The following is a 24,534-nucleotide window of genomic DNA, read 5'->3' as shown; positions in this document are numbered from 1 at the left end:
AGTCACATTAGGAGGACACTGGGAAGAAGAAGCGTGGCATCTACAGAGTCACCAGCCAGATGCAGAGGAAGCAGGACATGTACAAAATGAGGTAACAAGCCATGAGCCACGTGGTAGAACTTAGATAAGAAATATTGTCAGAGGAGCAGCAGGTGGCAAATGATGTTCAGGGTGTCGGCCCACCAGGAGGAAAATCCTTGAGGGATAATTCTCAGTTAGGTAAGCTTCCCCCACAAGACCACAGACCCCGAAATGTGTTTTGCTTCTGCTGTGCCTTTGCTTGCCTGCTGTTGCTATTTTTCTCTGATATCTGACATGGTTGAATTGGGTGTGGGGAGATTCCCCACTGCCTTTAAGGTAATATGTTTATCTCATTGGAACATCCTGCTCTACTGGGCATGTGTACCTGCAAATTATTATGACTTCCTCCCTAAGCTTAACTGTTAATTAATAATAATAACCTTAGTCTATACAGAGCCTTGTTGAATAAAAGTATATACAAGGATATGTTTCACAGTTGAGACCTCTGAGTTCCACCTCAGGAGCTGCTTTTGATGACAGCTTGGGTAGTTGACTAGGAGAACATTTGAATTATCTGGAATCCAGGCTGGCCCTAATTCTCTTAATGCTAAAATGATAACAGTTACATGTCTCGGTGTGCATCATTTGACTGCATCAAAGCCTTATAAGAACATCAGATTAGAACAAATGTCTTGACAATTACTTTAAAGTGAAAACACACACACACACACACACACACACACACACACACACACACAGAGAGAGAGAGAGAGAGAGAGAGAGAGAGAGAGAGAGAGAGAGAGAGATGTAGTGGATAGCCATCCCAGCATTGGCCGGGAAGTTCCAACCCCCATTGAGGCTTTGGTAATGGTCACGCCCACAAGGCAGGGCGGAGAAGGAAACGGAAGACGGAGGATCGAGAGGAGGTCGCGCGCTTGGTTCCGGGACCCTGGACGCTGGAGGGAGACCGAGCAGAGTTCTCCAGAGAACACCGCTGGACTGCACTATACCTTTGCCAGACCCTGCAACCTACCCCTTCATTGTAAGTTACCCCACAAAATAAACCTCCCTTTTAACTACGTGGAGTGGCCTAAATAATTTCACCAATATCTGGCGCCCAACGTGGGGCCCGAACCCACGACCCTGAGATTAAGAGTCTCATGCTCTACCAACTGAGCTAGTGGGGCGGGCAGATGGATGTGTTTCATTTTGCAGAATTTGGAAGATTAAAGTATGTACACCATACCATTGACACCTATTCAGGATTTCAGTGGGCAACTCCTATGAGTTCTGAAAAGGCTGATTCTGTGATTACACACCTATTAGAAGTTATAGCCATCATGGGAATACCTGTACAAATTAAGACAGATAATGCCCCAGCATATGTCTCCAATAAAATGAGACCGTTCTTTGCTTATTACAATATAAAGCATGTTACAGGTATACCACACAATCCCACAGGCCAAGCAGTCATAGAAAGATCCAATCGAACTTTAAAGGATATGCTAAATAAACAGCAACAGGTAACAAGGACTCCTAGAAATAGATTGCATAGTGCTTTATTAACCTTGAATTTTCTCAATGCTGATGAGAAAGGAACAACAGCTGCGGAGAGACATTGGACAACAGACAAAACTCCTGAGCTAAACCAACCGGTTTATTTCAAAGATGTGTTGACCTCACAATGGAAACCTGGATATGTCCTACGTTGGGGGAGGAGTTTTGCTTTTGTTTCCACAGGAGAAGAAAAGCTATGGATACCAACAAAATTAATAAAAATTCGATTTGAACAGGAGAAACCCCTTGATGAGGAGAAGTAAAAGATCATCCACCAATGTGACATCTCTTCAGGTTGTAAGAAAAATTTAACAATCAGAGGTTGGGGTAGGGTTCTGTTTTTGTCTTTCCAGGATAATGGAAATACCCATCTTCCAGAAATCATAAGGCCTTGGATATCTGGATGTTTATAGCAGAAAGAAAGAATCTATTGGTACCAATGTACACAGGGTAAGATATCACTATCTAACATCTGTATCTCTATCAATCTAGAATAGTTGTGGTTCCAATTTAATTATAAACCAAGCTGGCTTTGGAGATGGAATTGGCTCACTCCTTCTCTAAACCCAAGCATATTGATAAAAGAAAAGGTTGAGAGATTCTTCAGTCCCATATCAGAAGAGCCCTCTGGTGTGAGACAGAAGGAAACCAATTATAAGGGACCATTATCTTCAAGATTCTAATTCTCTCCATGCTTATTCTTGATTTCTTGGAATCCTGTCTTACATGTCATGACATCTTTAAATCCAAACCTTCCATTCTGATAAAAAATAAGTTTTTTCCAATAGCAATCTCTGAAGTCTCCAGAAGGAAGATGGGGCCCCAACAACAACAACTCTACCCAATCCAGAATAATGCCATGGTAATCATCATCATACTATACTTCTTGCCAGAATTTCAGACAATCTTACCCATTACACTGAGAGTTGCTGCAGAATCTACAGTTAGTCTAACTGAGATTTAACTATCTGAGCTTTCTCACAATACCCAACAGAGATGCCATCGCCCCCTAAACAGCAGGAAGCAATTCTAAGAAAATGACGTCCCTTATCCCTAAGGTTTCATATTTCTCAGGGTTATGGATAATGGTTCTAGGGTTGGGGGTGAAAGAAACTGTTAAACTCAGTACTCTCCTTAAGGAAAGAAAATATGTTTCAAAAAAAAAAAAAAAAGGAAAAGAAGAAATGGAATGGATAGGTATAAGATATTATGGTAGACTACCATATACATTAGTAAACAAATTTAGTAATATAGCAGCCTTTGCACTGTTATGAATTCTTATATGTTGATACAAATATAAACCCTTTATATTCCTAGTTAAGATAATTTGTATATTGATACAAATACAGAACTATGTTTGTTATATTGTACACATATTTTTACTCTTATTTGAAATATTTGTATATTGATACAAATGTGAATTTATATCTGTCATACTGTATGTATGTTCTACTTCTGTTTAAGATATTCTGTATACTGATATATATTTAGGATTATTATCATATTGCATATCGCACTATACATTCCTACTTCTGTTAAAGATATTTTGTGTATTGTCACAATTTAAAGTCATTGTCCTTTTATTGTACATTTGCTTACAGACTGTTTGCCTTATTTATAGGAAGCCTTAGTCCTTAGGTTCTTTAGGTAGATAAGACTTATAGAGTTATTGTCACCTATGCTTGTCATCTCTATAATTATGTTAGTTAGGTTATCCAGATTTATAAATATATAGGTCAGATGGACAGGTAATCTTCAAACACTTCATGGACCTAGAGAATATGGCATTTACATAACTTAGAATTCTGTTGATGTGAGACACAATTGCTCCTGGCAGCACCAATTTGATCCTGAGAGAATGTTGGGCTTCTAAGACATTTCCATTTGGAAGTTTGTCTTCTTGGCACAAAATGGCCTACTGGGCAAAGAACTGCCCTTGCCTCAACTGCTGACAGTACAAACGCTGTCCTTTCTGGACAAGCGGGACATAAGGAAAGCAACCACTATACTTTGCCAAGACAGGGTAAGATGGTCTTTCAGAATTCCTGCTTCTGAAAATGGTCTGTCAGATACTCTAGGCCTGTAGCCAATTTGAATGCACCAAGGATGCTGAGAAACATTAGGTGACTGTCCAGGCTGCTAGCTGTCTCTGTCTACTCTTGCAAGACTCCCGAAAGTTGCTTGCGTCCTTCTCCCATTTCTCAGGTATTATTATATTCCTTCTCAGGTCTTTGATGAGGTTGGAGATTAGCAGTTATAGTTACAACTTAGTATATATACATATATAATATCTTAGATAGTATTAGACTCAGGTTCTTTAGGATAGTACACCTTTTGGAATGATCCTTGTAACATGCCACCTACCCATGCCCTAGACTTCCCTGGATTTCACTATGTGTTTTTTGTTTGATATTGTTTGCACTTATTGTAATTCCAACTTATCTAAGTCATTATCCCTCATTACTCCTGGACAATATTTGATTACCATCTCTTTGTATATAGTCTTGTATTAGGTTAGAACTTTCTTATTTAGACAAAAGGGGGAAATGTAGTGGATACCCATCTCAGCATTGGCTGGGAAGTTCCAACCCCCATTGAGGCTTCGGTAATGGTCATGCCCACAAGGCAGGGCGGAGAAGGAAACGGAAGAGGGAGGATCGAGAGGAGGTCGTGCGCTTGGTTCTGGGACCCTGGACGCTGGAGGGAGACCGAGCAGAGTTCTCCAGAGAACACCGCCGGACTGCACTATACCTTTGCCAGACCCTGCAACCTACCCCTTCATTGTAAGTTACCCCACAAAATAAACCTCCCTTTTAACTACGTGGAGTGGCCTAAATAATTTCACCAATAGAGAGAGAACAACCTAACATCTAAAAGGACACATAGCTGAAGTTAAGAAATACAAAGCAGCCCAACAGTTAAGGTTGCTAGTTGATCAAAGGTGATGATTAATGCCTTATACCCATTCCTGCCCTCAGTGTCCTGACATAAGAAACTAGTCAGGTATACACCTTGAAGGTCTAAAGTACAGCCAACTGATTGTCTTTTATGTACAAAAGTTTAGGTTTGTGATTCCTTTAGGATTCCTTGTAAGATTAACTTTCTAGATAGACCGTAGAATGATTGATTCTTTCTTTGTAGCCATGGTATATGCCAAGCCAGCAAGCACGTTGGCTGTGAAAAGATGCTTTCTGCCTGCTTATGTTCTGTTAACCTGCAATAGTTACTTAGACGTAAATGTATACGAGATATTGAGATGACTTTGTTTTTAATCATGTAAGGGAGATGAAAAACATGTTACCTGTACTCTGCAGGAATTTAGCAAAGTGACTGTACGGGATAGAGATTTGAATGAATAGATGTTTTTTAGAAGTACCTTGATCTTGGAGAGTCCTTATGGAAAACAATGATTATTTAGCTAAGGGGGCCTTGCGGCCATCCTACGACTTTGGTCACAAGACACCTCAGGCACACCTGGGGCTCTTGTATTAGTGTGTTTTGCACACAATGCATAGTGAAGGGCTAGGGCTATGCAGGCATGTGATGCTCCCCTTCAGTAAGACATGTAAATTAAGGATGGGGACCTTGGTATGAGGAAATATTTTATGTAACAATTTATAAATATGCTTCTTATAGTTGGGAGGGATGCCCTAGATGAATCCAGCCCAGTGAGTCCATCAGAAGAGGCAGATGAATAAAGAAGGAAAAGATCAAGAGAATGTGTGAGATACCTAACCCCCTCAGATAAAAAAGTCCAGTATGTGCCATGCTGTGGATTTTCCCTTTGAGCCCTGTGCTGCCTAGAGCCTGATACTCCAGGCAGAGATAAAATATGGATTAATTTAAGTTGTAAGAGCTAGTTAGTAATCATCCTGAACTATCAGCCAAGCATTTATAATTAATGTTAGTCTCTGTGTCAGTTATTTGGGAACTAGTGGGTGAGAAAGAAAAGTCTGCCTACATGCTTCCTTTCTCAGTATGTGATTTCCACACACAATGCCATATTCAATACATAGTATGTGAATTGTCCTAGAAAATAGGGATGCTCTTCTAGGCATTTTTTTTTTCCGAGACAGGGTTTCTCTGTGTAGCTTTGCACCTTTTCCTGGAATTCACTTGGTAGCCCAGGCTGGCCTCGAACTTACAGAGCTCCACCTGGCTCTGCATCCCAAGTGCTGGGATTAAAGGCATGCGCCACCACCGCCTGACACTAGGCATATTTGTATTTTCTCTCTATTCTCCTTTGGCACCCCTCTTTGCTTTTTATTAATCACCTGCTACACTGAACTCAGCCATTTCTCAATAGGTTTTTGTTTGTTGGAGGCAGTATTCAAAGTGAGGAACTAGCCTCTGTACACATTGTTTCTGTAGCCTTAATGATCCTATTGTGTGTGTTTAAGCCACCCAGATATACAATTCTGTAGTTGGGGGTTTTTGTTTGTTTGCTTGTTTTTACTCTTTGGGAACCCACCACTCAGCTCCCAAATAAATACATGGAAACTTATTCTTATTTATGAATACCTAGCCATAGCTTGGCTTGTTTCTAGCCAGCTTTTCTTAAATTATCCCATCTACCTTTTGTCTCTGGGCTTTCACTTTTCTCTATTCTATATATCTTTCTTTTCCTTCTTACTCCATGGTTGGCTGTGTGGCTGGGTGACTGGCCCCTGGTGTCCTCCTCTCTTCCTTTTCTCATTCCTCCCTTTCCTCTCTTGAGCCTAGATTTCACCTCCTATTTATTCTCTCTGAGTGCCAGCCCTTCTCCTCCCTAGCTATTGGTTATTCAGCTCTTTATTAGACCAATCAGGTGTTTTAGGCAAGCAAAGTAATACAGCTTCACAGAGTTAAACAAATGCAATATAAAAGAATGCAACACATCTTTGCATCATTAAACTAATATCCCACAGCATAACCAATTGTAACACATCTTCAACTAATATTCCACAACACAATTCTATACATAACGACCCTGTTGTATTTTACTGTCCCATGCACACTATTCTTTTTTTTTTCATTTTTCTTTATTAAGAAATTTTCTACTCACTCCATATACCACCTACAGATCCCACCTTCTGCCTCCTCCCACCCCTAACCATCTCCCCCAAGACACCCCATATCCCCACTTCCCCAAATCAAGGTCTCCCACAGGAAGTCAGCAGAGCCTGGCACACTGAGCCTAGGCAGGGCCAAGCCCCTTCCCACTGCACCAAGGCTGTGCAAGGTGCCACACCACAGGCACCAGATTTCCATAAGTCTGCCCATGCACCAGGGACAGATCCTGATCCCTCTGCCTGGGTGCCCCCCAAATAGTTCGAGCCAAACAACCATCTTCCATATCCAGATGGCCTAGTCCAGTCCCATGGGGGCTCCACAGCCACCAGTCCACAGTGTGGCCGGTCATCTCTGCACATCCTCCTATTATGATCTCGATGTCCTCCACCTTTTATAGGATCTTTTTTTTTTTTTTTTTTAAAGATTATTATGTATACAGTGTTCTGCCTGCATATGCCTTTATACCGGAAGAGGGCACCAGGTCTCATTACAGATGGTTGTGAGTCACCATGTGGTTGCTGGGAATTGAACTCAGGACCTCTGGAAGAACAGTCAGTGCTCTTAACCTCTCAGCCATCTCTCCACACACACCCCATGCACACTATTCTATGTGCAATGATCCTAGCATATGTGTTCAACTCTGTAGCTAGAGAGTTTCTCTCTGGGTCCCACCAAGCCCTGGCAGTCCCATAGCCCACTTATAAAATAAACACACAGATGCTTATATTATTTAAACTGCTCAGCCATTAGCTCAGGCCTACCATTGTCTAGCTCTTACTCTTACACTCAGCCCATTTCTGTTAATCTATATGTCGCCACATGTTCCATGGCTTTACCTGTTACCTCTACATGCTGTTCCCTGGACGGCAGGCTGGCGTCTCCTCCAGACTTCCACCTCCCAGCCTGTCCTCTCTGTTTTTCCCACCTATCCTATACTTCCTGCCTGGCTACTGGCCAATCAGCATTTTATTTATCAAGTAGTCATGGCAACATATATTCACAACATACAGGACATCCCATAGCATAACCCACCCACACATACAAGTCTATGTGCAACGATACTAGGGCATATGTCTAACTCACCTATGCACACAGTTCTACATGCAATGATCCTAGTATGTATATACAGTTCTATGTACAGAGATTCTAAATGTGTGTTTAACCCACAATAATTCTAGTATGTGTGTTTTACCCATATATACATACAATTCTATATACAGTGATCCTAGTGTATGTGACTAGCCCACCTATACATATAGGTCTATGTGCAATGATACCAGGATGTGTGTTTAATCCACTGTTCTGTGGTGATTTGAATGAGAATGGCCCCTGTAGGCTCATATGTTTGACTATTTGGTCCTCAATTTGTAGAACTGTCTGGGAAGGATTAGGAGGTGTGGCCTTGTTGGAGGAGGTGTGTCACTGGGAGCAGGCTTTGATGTTTCAAAAGCTCATACCATTCCCAGTTAGCTCTCTCTGCTTGTTGGATCAAGATGTAAGCTTTCAGCTACTGCTCCAACACCATGCCTACCTGCTTAGTGCCTTGCTCCCATCATGATAGTTGTGGCCTCTCCCACTGAACCTGTAAGCTCTCAATAAACTTGTTATTCTTAAGTTGCCTTGGTCACAGAGTCTAATCACAGCAATAGGAGAATCACTAAGATGCATATGTATGGTTCTACATGCATTTCTTAATCTATATGTGCACATATGATTTGAAATGGTAAATTCATATCAATATTTGCCTTTCAATCTAACAGATTTCATTAGTTATTAATGAAGTCCTGTAACCAGACTGCAACCCACAGCTCCTGAGGAGGCTAGCAAGTAAGGAGGACCCTAGGAAAGACACAGGGATTGCCCAGCAATGGAGAAATGGATGAGATCTATAGGAGCAAACTGGGGGTGATGGGTGGTTAATGGAGGGCAAGGGTCGGGGGGAAGAAAGCTTAGGGAAGCGAGAGGTCCAAGCTGGATCAGAAACAGAGTGGGAGAACAATGAAAGAGATACCATGATAAATAAAGACACTATGAGAATAGGGAGAAGCAGAGTGTTAGGGAGGTCCCCAGGAATCCACAAAGGTGACTCCACCATACCATAGACTACTGGCAATGGTGCCTGAGCTGGCCTACTCTGGTGATCAGATGGTTGAATATCCTAACTGTCATCATAGAACCCTCATCCAGTGACGGATGGAAGTAGATGCAGAGATCCATGGCTGAGTCCCAGGTGGAGCTCCAGAAGTCCAATCGACGAGAGAGGAGGGATTCTATGAACAAGAGATATCGAGACCATGATTGGAAAAAGTACAGAGACAACTAGCCAAACTAGTGGAGACACATGAACTGTGGACCAATAGCTGAGGAGCCCCATGGTACTGGACTAGGCCCTCTGGATAAGTGAGACAGTTGATTAGCTTGAACTGTTTAGGAGGCCCCCAGGCAGTGGGACCAGGACCTGTCCCTAGTGCATGAGCCAGCTTTTTGGAGCCTAGTGCCTATGGTGAGACACTTTGCTCAGCCTTGTTGCATGGAGGAGGGGCTTGGACCTGCCTTAACTGAATGTAACAGACTCTGCTGATACCCCATGGGAGACCTTGCCTTGGAGGAGGTGGGAATGGGGGGTGGGTTGGGGAGGAAGGCTGGGGGATGGGAGGAGGGAGGACAAGGGAATCTGTGGTTGATATGTAAAGTGAATAGGACATCTCTTAATTTAAAAAAAGGAGAGGAAAATAAAAAAAAAACAACTTTGGTTGATGCTTTGCAGGCAGGAAGCATCTTTGCCAAAAAAAAAAAAAAAAAAAATCCTGTCTGATGGGTGACAAAACCTAGCTCAGTATATAAAATATATGGTGTGCATGTTTTCACTCCCACTACGTATAAAAACATATCATTACTGTTAATGCAAACAACTGGAGGAAATGTGGACTAGTGATTATCTATAAAGTTGATTTTGTTTTGTTTTGCCTTGAGCTGTGCACAGTCTGTTCCAAATGCTTCTTCCTAAGGTTTCTGAAGTTGCTGCCCATCTCCCCTAACTCCTCATGGGGGGTTAGTATTCATTTGGAATGCTTCTGGTGGTTAGATCTGTTTTCCATCTTGGCGTCCTCTTTGCTTTTTGTTGGCCATAATTTCCTGCTGTGCGTTGGACATAGAGAGTGTGTCTTCGGAGCACCCTGTGAGCTGCTCTTCACCACTACCCTGTTCCCACTCCCTTTTGTCTGGCCTGGCCTGTACTTCATGACACCCAATGCCATTCATTCCCGGCCTTCTCCTCTTTCCAGTGTTCACACGCGTGCTTCCTCCAAGTTATCCCTTCTCTCACACGGGCGACACTCTGCTCATACCTCCACACTTCGGCTGTTTTCACTGAGATCACAGAATTCTCATCCTAAGTTCACAAAGAACTTCACTTCTATTTTGTTGTTGTTGGTTTGTTGGTTTGTTTTGACATTTGCAAAGTCTGCCATTGTTTGGATGCACGTTTTGGACGTTCTTTTTTTCCTAGTATTTTGGAGTTACAAACAATGCTGGGATGAGTATTGGTGCGGGTATGCATATTTTTCCTTTTTCTTTTTTTGTTTGTTTGTTTTTTATTTGTTTGTTTGTTAGAGACAAGGTTTCCTGTGTAGCCCTGGCTCTCCTTAAATTCACCATATAGCTCATGCTGGCCTGGAACTCAGCCATTAGTCTCCCTGTCTTATGGGAGCTGGGATTAAAGGCATGTGCGACACTCAGCGTGGATATGCATTTTCAAATTGTAGGAGGTAACTATAGATACTGCTTTAGGAAGAAACTGTATTTCTCAGGGTAGAATTATATATCCACTATAATACTGAATTTCTTTCTTTCTCTGTTCCTCTCTTCTTCTTCTTTCTCCTCTCTCTCTCTCCGTCTCCCTCTCCCTGTCTCTCTCCTTCTCTATGCCTTTCCTTCTAATGGGTCTCACCGCATGGCTAAGGCTTCCAGGAGCTGGCGGCCAGTCACTGCCTCTTCCTTCCTAGTACTGATATTATAGACATGGTCCACCACGTCCATACGTAAAAGTTCATGATGTCTTAATTTCACCGAAGAGCTAGCAACACCCTAACCACCTTGCTTGTGTCAGAGCATTTATTTTCTTTTACTTGGTAAGTTTTTTTCTCAGCATCCAAGCAAGCTTCTTTCAGTGTCTTAATGAGTAAAGAAACACAGAGTCAGAAGGGTATGGGGACCAGTGAGGAGTTCCCAGCTCTCCCACACATCCCCATGTGTCTTCAAGACGCGCACACCTCTACGTGTTCTCCTTTGTGACGTGCAGTGGGCTACGGGAGGTCATGGCCAACAGTGGGCCCACAGGGTAGGTACAGGAGACAGGCAGCCTTCAAGTGCCAGAAGAAGCTTCGTGAGGAGATGCTGCCAGACGCCGCCATGAGAAGCAACATGTAAAGATACTGGTAAGTCACGAGCCGCGTGGCAAGGTATAGATGTATAGAACTGGGTTAATTTAAGATATAAGAACTAAATAGCACCGGGCGGTGGTGGCGCACACCTTTAATCCCAGCACTCGGGAGGCAGAGGCAGGCGGATCGCTGAGAGCTTGAGGCCAGCCTGGGCTACCAAGTGAGTTCCAGGAAAAGGCGCAAAGCTCCACAGAGAAACCCTGTCTCGAAAAACAAAACAAAACAAAAACAAAACAAAAAACAAAAAACAAAACACAAAACAAAACAAAACAAAAAAACTAAATAGCAAGAAGCCTGCCATGGCCATACAGTTTACTGAGTGATTATTTTATAAGTGGGCTGCGGAACTGCGGGGGCTTGGAGGGACCCAGAGAGAGACTTTCCAGCTACACTTGAGCTCTTTGAGGGGGCTGTCAGACAGACCAGCCCCATGCTCCCTGGTCAGCGACAAGATGTGCATTTAAATGGTGAGGGTTGGGAGAACTTGCCAGACAAGGACGGAAAGGCAAGGCTAAGAGGGAAGAGGACCCACAGGGCGCAGAGGATGGCTTGTCCTGGAGATCAAGGGGGGATGGGGGTATTAGGAAACAGTCTTCAGAAAGCACACACAGGAGGAATTTCAAGAAAAGCAAGTTCCACGCTCAGAGGAACCGTATTTTAGACAAGGCTGACAATTTTAGACAATTGTGTGTAAATGCAGGCTGTCACAGTGTCTAGCTGATCCGCAAACCTTGCACCACTCTGGTTTCAAGTGGACAAGGTCCTGGAGAAAGTGAAGCGTCAGTCAGGGAGTCACACTGAGGTGACTTTAGCGTGGCCGAGGTGAGAGACTACAGAGAGTAATGGAGGAGGGGCAGGAAGGTCTGGACAGTTGTTAGAAGGGAGAGGTGGATCAGCTGTGTTTCCCTCAGAGGGAGAGGAAGGGAGAGAACAACAGAAATAGGCCCTGTTTGGCTTCCTGTGGTGCCTGAGCAGAGGCAGGTGGGTACCAACTTCTGTTCGCTGGAGCCAAACTCAGGGGCAACAAACCACTTTGTTCTGGTGATCACAACCCCACCCGCTTCTCTCTGAGGAGAGAGAACAAGAGTACCTTCAATTAGCCAGGTAGTGGTGGAGAAACACCTTTAATCTCAGCACTCAGGAAGTAGAATCAGGCAGATCTGTGAGTTCAAGGCCAGTCTTGTCTACAGAGCAAATTCCAGGACAGCCAGGATTACACAGAGAGACCCTGTTAGGGGTGGGGGGTGGGGGGCGTGCCTACAGTTGAACATACCAACTCCCTGAGATCACAAGATTTGTTGACTTCGGCAACTGAACAAGTTCTGAGAAATACCAGAACAATACTGCTTTCTGGCTGTGTCTACCTGGCACCTCCTCAGTGAGCCACATTGTAGTCCAAGATCAATGTCAGAGACACATGATCCATGTTTTTGATGCCTGCTGATGCCCAGGCTGGAAACTTGCTAGGACCCAAGTATCCCAGTCTCCTTACAGATCTCCCTACTTTCTCCTCACGCTCTCTGGTCAGTTGCTTTACTCAGAACCCGCCCACCTCTACAGGTTTTGCCAGCATCCTGCATACACAAGTCTGTCTTAGTGGCTCTGTAACTTTATGCCATGAAACCTTCCAGTGAGCTATTATTGCCTCCAGGGCGAATCCCAGCTCTCGAACAGCTTGTGGTCCAGCCCACAGGGTCCAGCCCTCTGTATTAGCCCTCTTCACTTTAGCCACGCTTCCTCCCAGACAGATCTCCATCATAACATCTGCCCACCCCTGCGAGGTGTGAGAACAGTGTAGAGTGTTGGGTCTCTCTTCTGTAACCCTTCCCCTTCTGGCTACCTCTTACTCAATGAACACGTCACTGCCTGCTGGAAATTTCTCCTGACATACACAGACCCGGCACAGGGAACAGCTTTATGTGGTTGTAGTGTTTGTTAGCTAAGCCTTTGCACTGATACTGCTTGTGTTTGAGACTGTGCTGTCTTGCTGGTATGTGTCAGGTCCCCATCTGTGGCATGGGTAGATGCTAACACTTCATAAGGCTATTGTGAAAACTGAAAGTAAAGTGGTCAGGGATGGAGGACTAATCATGACATCCCTGTCCCTGCAGCCATGATTCCTACACACCAGCCCTTAATAAGCTTGAAGACACTGGGTATAAAAATACACTAATGTACATTTTGATGAGTAACAATGAATTTTTAGGGTGGTAGAATTAGACATTAGGTGTGAGTTTAGATATTAGATATTGTGTGCTCATGTATGCCTCTGTATATTTTGCCTTTTTTAAAAAAATCATTCTGTGCATTAATTATATGCTGTCACTGAGATTTAAGAAAAATGGTAATGTTGTTTTTTAAATAAACTTTTAATTAAAAGAACCAATATATTCAACAATATATTCAATTTGTATATACAATCATGAACATAAGGACATATATACACACAAATATTGAAAGGAACATGAAGCAATATGTGTTAGAGTTGGGAAAGTGTAGAAAAATTAATTTTCTTTTTAAAATGTACTGGAGTCTTAATATCATTATTTTGCCATAACAAATTAGTGTTAGGAAAAGAGCCATGATTCAAGTGGACATTACTATATTAGCAAAGTCAGGGGAGGAAGGGCAAAAGAATGAAAAAGAAATAGAAAAAACATTTTATTATTGTATAGACCCGCGTGCAGCACATACACAATTCCCCAGGACAGCTAGGATTAGGATACATTGTGTGTAGAATTTGCAAGAATGGAGAGGAGTTGCACATGTCCACAGACTGGAGAATCTCAGTCCCTGAGCCCACAAGGTGGGAGTGAGCAGGTCTTAGGGTCAAGGGAGTGTTTAACATTCTGGGGAGACTGACCAGGCAGATTTTCATCAAAGAAGTAACTGATAAAAGTCATGATAAACATTAACCAGAAATGCAATCCAAATCAAATACTAGGTTCAAGATAAAAGGGACATAAACTCAAAATCTCATGTCATTTGGATTCGAGGTCATTTGAGTTCAGTAAGCGCAGGTAGAGGATGGCCAATGCCACTAAGCAAGAGGACAAAGAACCAAATCTAAGTGATGGGCCTTAAAGGGCCAGGCTGAGTCAGGCTTGGAACACACTCTCTCAGAAATCATGGTGCACCAAATGTCGCTGGCATGTGGTCTTGGAAACTTTTATTGGTTTATGGCACATTTCGCAAATTAGAGAATATTTGCATATTCATTTTTTATCAAAGGCTAAGTGTCACCAAATGTCACCAAAAGACAGATGCAGCAGCTATGGCCTTCCAAGCAGCCTATGGAACTTTCCACAGTCTAAATTGTGGACCTGCGATCATCCCTGACTCCACCCCCCGGACATGGTTGAGCACCAGAGATGTTTGTCTGGAAGGACCTATGAGTCGCTGGCTGAGTGGAAGTTGGAGGCTTCCTGGCAACGTCTTCACTCCCACTTCAGAGTTTATAACTCACTTCCTCTTCCCTGTCCTTCGGTCTGTTTCCTTCAGAGCTCTGTCTTGGTCCTGTCACCCATGTAGAATGACATTTTCTGACTGTGTTCATCTGTCTGTGGGATTTAAGATGCACCCAGTTGCAGGTACTGGAAAATGAAATGTCTTAGAAAGAGGTTCACACCCAGCAAGTGCCCTGGTAGTCGCTCTAGAGCTGACTTGCTTGTCACACAGTGATGTTTGCATAAGGGCCTTGCAAGTTTCATGACTTCCCCACCAGGGACATACCCTCTGTCATACAATGACTTCTCTGCTCTCACGTGTCTCATCCAATGGCAGGGAGGGAAAATTCTCCTGAGCACCTCCCTCTTCTAGACGTTCCTTAGCTGATGTCACCTTGTGGTATTTAGTTGACATTGAAGACCAGTGTATCATGACTTTCTTGTTTGTTGTTTGTTTTTTAAGACAGGGTCTCATCTTGTAGCTCTGGCTGTCTTGGAACTCACTATGTAAACCAAGCTGGCCTTGAACTCACAGAAATCTTGCCTCTGCCTCCTAAGGGCTAGGATTAAAGGAGTGTGCCACTATGCAAGGTGCATCATGCTTCTTTTAAACCAAAGTTCACAGGTGTGTGGAGGCCCACAGAGGTTTCCTAGTAGAATCTGAGCTTGCTTTCCCGGCAGGGCTGCATAAGGGGATGGATTGACCATGCGCGTGATTACTAGGTGATTGGAAGGGTTTGCACTTGGCTGTGCTAGGGGGAGGTCTTTTCCTCCACCCCTTGACATTCCTATAAAAAGCCCTTTAGAAGAGACAGAAGGGGCCGATGGGTATGATCCAGGCCCTCCCAAGGCCATCCTGTATTTCTATCTCTCTCCCCTTTAATATTTCTATCTAAATATTTCTCATTCCTCCCTCCCCAAGAGTATCCTGGGTCTCCCACACAGGTGGGACTTAGAAAGGACCAGTTCTGCTTATAATATGAAGAATTATGCCAGCAATTTCCCCTTCCATGTCCCCATCCTTCAGTCATCTCATCAAATAACTTTGTCAGCATTGGAACATCATGGCATCTGACTCAGAAGTAGCAGTAGGTCACTCAGACCTATTTCTGCAAATGACATGTTTCATTTTTTATGGCTAAATAAAATTGTATTGTGTATATGTAGTATATTTTCTTTATCAACTCATCTGTTGATAGATATTAGATTGTTTCTATTTTTCAATATTATAAATACTATAGTTGTAAATGTGTATGTACAACTGTCTTGATGCTGTGCTGACAGTCTAGTGGATGCATATATACTCAGAAGTGATATAACTGGGTCCTATGGCCAGAGTAGCCTGTCCAAAGGGATCCAATTGGTGACCTTCTTCCTCCAGATATGCCCCACAAGTTCCTAGAACTACTTAAAATAATATCACCATTGGGGTGATATTAATCATTCAATGTGTGAGCTTTTGGTTTGTTTTCAGTAGGATAGGGAAGATTTTATGCCCAAATCCATCAAACAAAGTGTAGCCATAGGTGTAAAAATTAAGCATAATTAGGACAGTTTGCTGAGAGGCACCATGTGTGAAGCATTTATATCACTGGTGTTTCACTCAGACTACCTGACTCACACTTCTGTCAGTTCAAAATGCTGTCTACAAAAGGCATCGTTTTTACAACATAAAAGCTGCTCGCAGCCCATTTTCTGGACTCACTATGGGAAAAAGATATGGGCACAGGACTGGGAGCCCTGCCTGCTTGGGCTCCCAGGGATCTCCTTATCAAGAGATACTAGAATACTGCCAGGAAACTTGAAGTCAGGGCCAGGTGCTACCTGAAAGATGTCAAGAGAGCTAACACCTTCATTTTACAGGGAAAGTGCCCGAAGTCCAGAAAGATAACGTCTTGCTTAGCAACCTGTTGGTAGGCAAAGCTGGGTCTCCAGGCTCCTGAGGCCAAAGTCTATGCTTGCCTCATTTTGTCACATATCTCTCATCCACAGTGGAAGGAGGAGGCAGAGCATGGTCGTAGGATTAGAAACATGACAAACTCTACCACCCTTCCAAAGCAAATGAAGGCATCAAACCAGAGCAAGCAGACATGGGCAGGCCTCTGGAAAAGACAGTAAACAGGAGACCTACCGGAAGTCACAATAACTCACAGCTGGAAGAGTTAGCATCCCATCAGGAAGGCCAAAATCCTGTGTCTATCTGATAAAACAACAAGTATGAAAGCAGTTGTAAATGCTAACAGAGAAAAGAATCACGTGCGTGTGTGTGTGTGTGTGTGTGTGTGTGTGTGTGCATGTGTGTGTGTGCGTGTGTACGTGCGTGCGTGTGTATGTGTGTGTGTATGTGTTGCACGTGTGCATGCATGCCACATTAACTACAGTGATATCCGAGTGCCCTGTGCAGATGAATCCTCCACCTGGCCTATCTTGTCTATTTTATTGATAAGGCTTTAATGAGCTTTTTTTTTCCACTTATTAAACTTTAACATATAAATTTTCAATTTGACTTTTTTAGTATTTCAGTTTCTTTATTGAAGAGATATTATTTCATATCCTGTACTGGATATCATTTTATTCAGCTATTTATTTACATTGTCTTTGAGTTCATTTCGGATCTTATTGTAGATTCTCTGGTTTCAGTAAACATCCTTATAACTACAGTTTGATTTTTGTCTTTTAATTAATTTATGTGGAGGTCAAGGAACACTTGCAGGAGTTTGTTCTCTCCTTGCTGTGTGGGTTGCAGGGATGGAATTCAGGCCATCTGCTTGGCGGCCAGGGCCTTTACCTGCATATAGAAACATTATAGACAATCATTAAAAGCATAAAGCAAGGAAAGACTCCTCTACTCCCACTTCAAAAACAAAAACAATCAAACAAAACTTAGTACACTCTGAGCACGGCAGCTCAATCAAGAGTCTTATGATCATTCTTTAAATCCTTTGCCCTGAATTTTGTCTAATTTGCTCTTTTGGGGGATTTAATGTGGAATCAGTGTTTTTGGGGGTATTATACTGCTTTGATTGTTCATATTTCTTATATTACTCCATTGGGATTTACTCATCTAGGGTTATGTTGTTGTTTAAATTTCTCACAGTTTTGCCTTTTTTATCATATGCATTCTTTCAGCTGACGATTTTCAATGTCTAAGTGGGGCTAGGTGGTAGCAGAAGTGAGGGGCAGAGTTCAGAATTTAGATCTTCAGTTTATGTGTCCCTGGCAGCTGGTGTGAGCCCTGTATGTCTGCCAGAGTAAAGCAGCAATTGTCTGAGTAACTGTAACTCCTGTGTAGGCCGCTATGAAACTGTTGTAGTTCCCAGGTAAAATCAATGGTCCCTTTAACTTTAAGGACTGTTGGAAGATAAACTAGCCAGGATAGTGTGGTGCATAGTTACAGAGTATTAGTTACTAAGATTAGATGTGGAAGGCAAGTAGACTGTGTAAAGACAGGCAGGGATTGGTGTATGACCAACTAGGGGAAAGTGAGGAATGTAGCTGGGCAGTGAAAGTTGGGATAGTGTTGGGGTCCACACACTTTAGGATTATTAAGCTATGGATGTTATAGCTGTGGAGTAAACAATAGGAAGCATTGGAGGAGAGAGGAAAAGGAAAAGAGGTTTGGCCCGTGGAGGAAAGAGTGGATTGCGGCTGGGAAAAACAGCAGTGTGCACTTCAGTCTGCAGGGTTGCTGTGGTAGTCATGAACTGCCTTAGTTCATCCTTTTCTTTCTTGTTTTGTCTATTTCATTGTATTTTCTCTTTTCTTTTTTTTAATTAAGAAATTTTTTATTCATTTTACATACCAACTACAGATCCCCCTCTCTTCCTCCTCCCACCCCCACATCCCACCTCCCATTTCCTCCTCTGACGAGGTAGGGCCTCCCATGGGGAGTCAGCAGAGCCTGGTACATTCAGCTGATTTTTTTTTCTTTTCTTTAAAGTATCTTTTTTCTCCTATCAAATTTAAAGGATGGCTTTCCTGAATATAGAAATTTCGATGGGCATCTATTTACTTTCAAGACTTGAAATACAGCATTCCCTGCTTTCCTGAATCTTGGAGTCCCTTTTGAGAGCTCTGTTATGTTTGCTTTTGTAGATAAATTTATGTTTTTCTTTTATATAGTCTTTGTGTGTGTACACACGTGTGTATGAATATGTGTTTATACGTATAAATGTGCAAGTGCCTGTGTGCACACCTATGTGCATTCCTGCAGATGCCATAGGAGATGTTAGGTGTCCTGCTTGAGCACTCTCAAAATATTTTAAATATCCACATTTAAAATTATTTGCTTTTTTTTATGTATTTGTGTGTGTATGCTGTGTGTGTGTCATGATGTGCATGTGGAGGGCAGGGGACAATTTTATGGTCTCAGCTCTCTCTTTGCACCTTTAGCTGGATTCTGGGGCTCATACCCAGGTCATCAGACTTGCATGGCAAGAACTGTACCTACTGCCCATCTCACTGGCTCTAAATACACACACACACACACACACACACACACACACACACACACACACACACACCAAAAGGTTGAATTCAGCATTCTCAAAGTTAGATGGTTAAAAAAAAATCTTAGAAGCATACTCCATCCATCTTAAGAGCCTGTGTCTCTTCCCAGGGAATTAATGTGATCCATTATGATTCAGCAGAAGGAAAGGGAGAGTCGAGTTTACACTAATGGGTGTTATGTGAGTCATTGTTAGGGACACCGGAGCCTAGTGATTACACAACACTGAAATCCTTCGTCATTGACTGAAGGTCACGTTACAATAGGATATGAACTTGTATTGCACTCACACTTTATCACAATTGTCTTTCTAATAAGTAACTTTTCCCAGTGGCAAATAAGGAGCTCCCAGAGGCCAGGCCAAGGCGGGGACAAAGGTGGCCATAGGTTTTGCAGAGATAACACAAGTGAGAACACTAGAGATCAGATGGCTCGTCGTGGCCCCCACCCACTTTCCTAACTCACCGTGATATCTAAGAGTGACTCCCCCTCCTGCGCACAGCCCAGGAAACAGCCTACAGTCTTGTTAGCAGACGAGGGCACTGGAGTTCAGAGGAGAAGGGAGACTTGACCAGGTTCAGACTCTTGAGTGTTGGGTCCTGCTCCTGGCTTAAAGTCAGGGCTCCTCTACCCTCCTCTGAAGCCCTACCCACTCTGTGCTGATTTCTAAATACGGCTCCATATTTATCCCCTGGAACTAATTAAAGCATAACTCCATATGGCACGGCCAGAGGCTTGTCACTTATCCTGTCAAGCTGACAATCTGAATTACCACACAAAAGAATGTGCCTGTCTGTGATTCTGCATTAGTAAACCAAGTCACATTTTCATCTTGGAAAGTTTATGTTTAATAATTTTCTGGGCTTGAGAGATGGCTCAGAGGTTAAGAGCACCAACTGTTCTTCCGTAAGTCCTAAGTTCAATTCCCAGCACCCACATGGTGGCTCAAAACCATCTGTAATGAGATCTGGTGCCCTCTTCTGGCTTACAGGCATACATGCGAACAGAACACTGTATATGTAATAAATAAATAAATCTTTTTTTAAAAAGTTACATAATAATCAATTTTCTATCGGTTTTGTTAGCTATTTACTGAAACTCCCTTTTAACAGGTTGTCCTCAAATGTATTTGGCAATCTGCTGTGAAACCATTTTTGGAAGCCCATAAGCTTGCTGTGTTCCAGCGTGCTTTTGTCATTGAGATTACAGAAAAGGTGTTCCACATGCGCTTTAGACCTCCATCCAGTCCCCAAACCTCAACAATGACCAGTCTGGCAAGACTAGCCACTGGTGCAGTAGTAGCAAGAGCAACCGGGGGTAACCAACCACTTTCCGATTGGCTGTAAGTCCCATTCCACAAGTTGAAACCCGTACCTGGCACCATTGCTGGGCCAAGAACTGGTGGCTAGACAGGTCATAGGCCCTAAGGGGGAACCTGCTATTCTGATTCTGCTAAAGGGACATGGTATTAAACTGATTCCTAATGACTTATACCCATATATGAATGCATCTCTCAACCCTCATAGCGGGAGATTCGGCATCTGCAGTAGGTGGTGATTAACACAGAGACCTACAACTAGTCAAGGTGCAAAGAATAAGAGACTGCAGAATGCTCAGGCATAAATGGGACATCCATCCTATACCATCCCCCTCCCTCCCTCCCCCCACCACAAAGCTCGGGATCATTGCAGAAGTGAGGCAGAAGGACTGTAATAGCGAGAGGCAGTGGATGATGATAAGGAAATAGTGTTTCCTGGACACAGCAAAGTAGTTGTACATATGAACTCACATAGCTGTAGCAGCATACACAAAAGCCCTGCAAACTCAAGCCAGCCAAAATGCCAGCATAGAGAGGTGAGGTGGGCACAGAGTCACACACCTAGCTGAGTAGCTACTAGCTATAGACTGGGTGAGGGAGAGCTAATTTCCTCCAAGAGTGAAACCCTGGGCAGGTTGACCACTGTGGTGGGTTGAGTAAGATGGTCCGCATAGGCGCATATGTTTGAATACTGAGTTTCTAGTTAGTGGAACTGTTTGGGAAGGATTAGGAAGTGTCACCCTATTGTAGGGGGTGTCACTGGAGTGGGGGGGTTCGAGGTTTCAAAAGACTCATGCCATTCCTAGTATCTGGTTCTCTGCCTTGTGGTTGTGTCTCAAGATGTGAGCTGTCAGCCACTGCTCCAATGCCATGCCTGCTTGCCTACTACCACACTCCCCGCCATGGACTCTACCCTTCTGAGACTGGGAGCCCCAGACTAAACACCTCTTTTCATAAGTTGCCTTGCTTGTGGTGTTTTATGACAGCAATAGGAAATTAACCAAGATTACCACTCTCCAGTGGAAGGTCATGCATCCAACAATACATGGGCAAGAGGCTAGAGAGATAGCAGAAGTTAAGAGCAAGGCCCAGCCTGCTAATGGCCATGGTCTCCCTGCCATGGCCCTATTCATTCAAGGTAGGAAGCCCACCATTCCCACATTGCTTGTTGGAGTGAGAATAGAAAATATATTGTGTATGACTCTCCTTCATATTGTTCCCATGGAGTTTTGATTGTGTATGAATGTGGTTGAGAAGGGCTTTGACCTGTACCAACCTTGTGCTACAAGACTCTACTTTGGGCCCTTGGGTGAAACAAAAATGTCCCATTTTTGGGGGGTGGGGAGAATGAAATGTCTATGAGTCTCAGTCTTTCAAAATGAGCAAAATATTTGTTGAAGTAACTAAAGAGGAAAAATGATGTTTATGGTGCCGTGGGCTTACATCAGTGGTAGCACTTGGCCAAGTATACACAAGGTCCTTCCTTGCTCCGTCAGTCACCAGCACCAGAAAAAGAGACTTGCATAATTACCTGGTAAACTCTCAACTGAATTAGTTTTGTTTTGGCTTCATGTAACTGTTCCTTTAACTGTGAACTTTCATTGATATTTTTATATCCCATTGAGAGTGGTTTCAGTGAGGCTTCCAGCTGGATATCATTTCAAATGGGAGGTTCCCAAAGTAAGTCTCATGGTGCTCACGGCATCTGAGAATGGTTGCTATGTGAGGGTCTCATTGTGTGCCCTTCCAAACCTCCCACATTACCCAGACAGTCACTTGTCACAAGTATGAATGAAAAAGCCCACAACAGTTACTCTGCCCCTCCTTCCACCTGATGCATGGCCCTGCCTGGCCATGGCTTGGAGAGCACTGTGGGATCCTGAGCAAATTCAGCGTGAGATACGCTGTCCAGGAGAAAACCCCGAGAGGCCATGCACAGGGTGTGGTCCCTTAGTAAATACTCAGATTTCTCTACCCCATTTGTCCCTGTGGAAGTCGCCAGACCTGACTGGTGAGCCTCATAGCATAAGAAAGAGTCCAGGAAATACTGTCTCCAGATATATTAGATAGCATGTGAATTACTGAAAACAGGGAAAAGGTCGTGCTTGAGGTGAGCATTCTCTCAATTTTCATTGCCTGATTCTAGGCAGCTCCTCTGGATACAAGTTGGGGTGACAGCTCTGTGTAATTCTTGTCTACCAGAGACAATCAACGTATCATAGGAGGAAGAGACCAGAATTTTACACTTGACCCAGGAGATTACTTATTCATTTGAGGGCCTGTGCTGGCTGGTTTATATAAACTTGACACAAGCTAGAGTCTTTGGATAGGAGGGGGCCTCAATTAAGAAAATGCCTCCAGGGCTGGTGAGATAGCTCAGAAGTTAAGAGCACTGGCTGCTCTTCCACAGGTCTTGAGTTCAATTTCCAGCAACTACATGGTGACTTATAATGAGATCTGGTGCCCTCTTCTGGTGTGCAGGCATACATGCAGGCAGAATATTGTGTGATAAATAAATCCTTAAAAAGGTCCAGTGGTAGGGCATTTCCTTAGTTAGTGATTGATGGGGGGCCATTGGCTCCATCCCTGGGCTGGTGGCCCTGGGTTCTGTAAGAAACAGGCTGAGCAAGCCATGAAGAGCAAGTCAGTAAGCAGCTCCCCTCCATGGCGTCTGCATCAGCTCCTGCCTCCAGGTGTCTGCCCTGTTGGAGTTCCTGCCCTGACTTCCTTCAGTGATGAACAGCAATGGGGAATCATAAGCCAAAGAAACCCTTGCCTCCCCCACTTACCTTTTGGTCATGGTGTTTCGTCACAGCAGTAGAAACCCTAACTAAGGTAGGGACCAATGGCAGTGACAGCTTTGCTCTCCCAGCACCTTCTCAAAAGGACTGAGGGTCTTCTGAACTCCAAGTCTCCATTCCTATGGTCATGTCGACTTGGTACCCTATTCTTTCTCTGTCCAAAGCTCAGACCCTAACAATGGAGAAGTGGAGGTGGGGCCTCAAAAGCTCCTTCATGCTGTCAGTGTTTCTGAGGTTCACTTTTCCTTCAAAATCTGTAACAACTTCTGCTTGTTTGGATGAGGCTGTACTCAATACACAGGCAGTGGAGCCAAAAATAACCACAGAGGAAGAATTAAGAGGTATAGATGGTCCCTGGCTTACGATGGTTGGAAGTATACTATTTGACAAGATGATGAAAGGGATATGAATTCAGTAAATTAATTGCTTGATGTACTCATTACAGTTACACAAAGCTGACAACTACCAAAAACCACTCTGGGGTTAGCTCATGTTCACATGTTCTGGGTTGGGGTATGCCGAGGAGCCTGGCTGTCATAATTGTTGACCAGCTCATCATCTGAAGAAAGGATGAGAAAGGAGTGGAGCAGAGTGTGATGTTAGTGAGGGTGTCCTCTGTGGTGACGCTAAAGAAATGGAATGAAATCCAAATTATTTCACAAGAAAAGGCATGATACATATCAGAAATTGACAGAAGGGGCTGGTAAGATTACTCATCAGGTTGAGGTTCTTGACCTTGTTGGTTTTGGGTTGATCCCACTGGTCTCTGGGATTGTCTTGGCAAAGCAAAACCCAAGCTTCAGTGGCTCTGGTAGCTGGAAGAGGGCTGCCTGATGTCCAAGTTTCTTTTCTTTAATAGGGTTTCAAAACAGTGTGGCAGACATGATTTATGCTCCCACTTCAGCATAGGGCTTACTGGACACCACAGCCGTTCTCAGTATTGTCCGTCCTTATCTCCAGTCCCCGCTTCTCAGAAACCAGTGTACATATTGATGTGATCCTCTGCTCCCAAGTCTGCAGTCTCCCTTTTCCCGGTAACCATCCGGATCTTTATACAGACGCGGACAATGCCCCATGTAGCTCAGTGTCTTGAATATGTCTGTCTGCCTACCACATCTTCATAAGGAACTCTGGTTTCATGACACTCGAAGGCTGCCATCCCCAGCTGACAAGCTTAAAACAAACACCTTACCAAACAGAATAGCTTTTCACTGTGTTTAATTGGCATGTGCTGTTGATGGCATGTGTCACTGAATGTTGTTGGGGGCTGTTTGGGCTCTCTTTTAAGGGGAGGGTCCCACCACCCATCTCCCAAATAAATCACACACATGGAGGCTTATTCTTACTTATGAATGCCTGGCCTTAGCTTGTTTTAGTTTCTAAAAGATTA

The sequence above is a fragment of the Onychomys torridus genome, chromosome 7 (genome assembly GCF_903995425.1).
Source record: "Onychomys torridus chromosome 7, mOncTor1.1, whole genome shotgun sequence".
In the NCBI taxonomy this organism is placed as follows: domain Eukaryota; kingdom Metazoa; phylum Chordata; class Mammalia; order Rodentia; family Cricetidae; genus Onychomys; species Onychomys torridus.
This window is presented reverse-complemented; position numbering follows the sequence as displayed.